The following is a 3,609-nucleotide window of genomic DNA, read 5'->3' on the forward strand; positions in this document are numbered from 1 at the left end:
TCTGACAGTGAGGTAGGGGGGTATGTATGGAGAGGCTAGGTCTCAGCTATGGAGAAGTTGTAAATACACCAGGATGTACGAGTTCAGGCCCTTCGCGGAGGAAGTAACAGCCCTACGTCTCGGTGCCCGGAGGCGGTCGACTGGATTATGTGTGTATGAATTACAGGGGTGCCCACCCCTGCTACTGAGGAGGGGGTGGCTTATATAGAGTTCGCCAGACCCCTCCGGTCCCCAGTAATGCAGGGTTAAAATACATTAAGACTGGGCGTTACTGGTAATGCCTCTATTAAAGTGCTATGATGACCATAAAGACTACTTAATGGCTGACCGTTTGCTTGCGGAGTGACTTTAAATCTCCTGTCAGTCGAGTGGTTGGCTTCGTAGTCGAGTGGTAGCTCCCTGGTCGAGTGTCTTGAATCCGTTGAGTGGGATACCTTCAAGTCGATTGAAAGGTGACTTCTTCCAGGGATGTCCTTGGGTAGGGCTCTTAGGACAGGTCCATGCCCCTACCCTAGGTACATAGCTTCATCAGCCCCCGATTCAATCATACACTAATCATACACGCAAACGTGTATGATCAAGATTAGGGACTCACGGGAAGATATCACAACACAACTCTACAAATAAAATAAGTCATACAAGCATCATATTACAAGCCAGGGGCCTCGAGGGCTCGAATACAAGAGCTCGATCATAGACGAGTCAGCGGATGCAACAATATCTGAGTACAGACATAAGTTAAACAAGTTTGCCTTAAGAAGGCTAGCACAAACTGGGATACAAATTGAAAGAGGCGCAAGCCTCCTGCCTGGGATCCTCCTAAACTACTCCTGGTCGCCGTCAACGGGCTGCATGTAGTAGTAGGCACCTCCCGAGTAGTAGTAGTCGTCATTGACAGTGACATCTGGCTCCTGGGCTCCATCGTCTGGTCGCAGCAATCGGGTATAGCAAGGTGGAAAAGAGAGCAATGCAACCGTGAGTACTCATCCAAAGTACTCGCAAGCAAGGAGCTACACTACATATGTATGCATTCGTATGAACTGGAATAAGGCTATCATATGTGGACTGAACTGCAGAATGCCGGAATAAGAGGGGGATAGCTAGTCCTTTTGAAGACTACGCTTCTGGTAACCTCCATCTTGCAGTAGGAGAAGAGAGTAGATGGTAAGTTCACCAAGTAGCATCGCATAGCATAATCCTAACCGATGATCCTCCCCTCGTCGCCCTGTGAGAGAGGGATCACCGGTTTTATCTGGCACTTGGAAGGGTGTGTTTTATTAAGTCTCCGGTTCTAGTTGTCATAAGGTCAAGGTACAACTCCGGGTCGTCCTTTTACCGAGGGACACGGCTATTCGAATAGATCAACTTCCCTGCACGGGTGCACCACATAACCCAACACGCTCGATCCCATTTGGCCGGACACACTTTTCTGGGTCATGCCCGGCCTCAGAAGATCAACATGTCACAGCCCTACCTAGGCACAACAGAGAGGTCAGCACGCCGGTCTAAATCCTAAGGCGCAGGGGTCTGGGCCCATCGCCCATTGCACACCTGCACGTTGCATACGCGGCCGGTGAGCAGACCTAGCCTCCCTTATACAAGAGTAGGCGTTCCAGTCCAACCCGGCGCGCGCCGCTCAGTCGCTGACGTCACGAAGGCTTCGGCTGATACCACGACGTCGAGTGCCCATAACTGTCCCCGCGTAGATGGTTAGTGCGTATAGGCCAGTAGCCAGACTCAGATCAAATACCAAGATCTCATTAAACGTGTTATCTTGAAATAATCGCGAACGCCGACCAGGGCCAGGCCCACCTCTCTCCTAGGTGGTCTCAACCTACCCTATCGCTTCGCCACAAAGATCCACTCAGAGGGCCGTCGGGACAAACGTCCTTTCGGACCCAATCCGTGAATCACTCGCGGGTACTCCTACGAGCCGACCCGTCTTTAGTCACCACAAGTAACATATATTAAGTATAGATATATACCCGTGATCAACTCTCGAGTGATCACGACCCGATAGTATAGCATGGCAGACGGACAAGAATGTATGGCCATTGATGGTAAACTAGCATCCTATACTAAGCATTAGGATTGCAGGTAAGGTATCAACAGTTGTAGAAACAATGACAGGCTATGCATCAGAATAGGATTAACGGAAAGCAGTAACAAGGTACGGTACTCTAATGCAAGCAGTATAGAGGAGAGTAGGCGATATCTGGTGATCAAGGGGGGGCTTGCCTGGTTGCTCTGGCAAGAGAGAGTGGTCGTCAACACCGTAGTCGTACTAGGTAGCAGCGGCGTCGATCTCGGTGTCTAGCAAGAGAAGAGGGGGAAGAAACAATAAATATAATGCAAACAAATGCATGATGATGCATTACATGACAAAGCGTGATGCTAGGTGTGCCCTAACGCGGTACGAGGTGGTACCGATGAAGGGGGAAAACATCCGGGAAGGTATTCCCGGTGTTTTGTGTTTTCGGATAGACGAACCAGAGGGGGAAAGTTGCATGTTTGCTATGCTAGGGATGCGTGGAGGACGAACGGGCTCCGTATCCGGATTCGTCCCGTCGTTCTGAGCAACTTTCATGTAGAAAGTATTTTCATCTGAGCTACGGTTTATTTTATATGATTTTCTAAAGTTTTAAATCATTTTTAGAATTTATTTAATTAATTTAATTCAACATTATCCAGAATAGTGCATGCTGACATCAGCATGACATCAGCATGACGTCAGCAGTCAACAGAGGTGTTGACTGGGTCAATCTGACGGTGGTTCCCACTGGTCATACACTGTTTAGTCTAATTAGGGATTAACTAATCTAATTACGATTTAATTAAACTAACTAGTTAATTAGATTAATTAAATAGGATTAATTAACTTAATTAATTAATTATTTAATTAATGAATTAGTTAATTTAATTATTATCTATTTATTTATTTATATTTAATTATTTATATTTACTTATTATTTATTTAATTCTTTTTTTGCAAAATGTTCTCATGGTGGGCCCCCTGTGTCATAGGCAGGGGGCTTGCAAGCGAATGGGCGCGTGGGCGCAGGGGCGCTGTGGGGCGCCCGTTAGCGGGCGGAGCCCCTGACCCGGCGCAGCAGGGCGCCGGCGGCCACGGCACCTGCCAGGGGAGACGCCGGTCGCGGCGAGGCGTTGACGGAGAGGGGTGGCTTGCGGGCATGGTCAGCACGGGCGCGCGCTTGCTGGGGAGGAGCTGTCGCAGTGGGGAGCACGGGTCCGTGGCCAGGGAGGCTTGCCCGGGTGCGGCGAGGCCATGTGCAGGGGCGGCGGCGCAGGGCAGGCGGTGGGGGCAGCGGGGAGCAGCGGCGCGGAGAGCCGGGCCTGGGAGGTCACGCGCGCAGGACGCGAGCGTGCGCGAGGTGGATGAGGGCTTGCAGCAGGGGGTGAGCGGGGCGTGATGGAGGCGGGTGCAAGGCGCGGTGCTGCGCACACGCTGGGCGACCGCATGCAGGCGCCGGGCGCGCAGGCGCGTGCGGGCGCGCACTGGTGGCCGCAGGGGGCAGAGGGGCACCGGGGAGGCGTGGTCCCGGGCGCGGCGAGGGCGGGTGGTGCGGCGAAGAACGAAGCAGGGGGTTG

The sequence above is a fragment of the Triticum dicoccoides genome, chromosome 3A (assembly GCF_002162155.2).
Source record: "Triticum dicoccoides isolate Atlit2015 ecotype Zavitan chromosome 3A, WEW_v2.0, whole genome shotgun sequence".
Lineage (NCBI taxonomy): Eukaryota > Viridiplantae > Streptophyta > Magnoliopsida > Poales > Poaceae > Triticum > Triticum dicoccoides.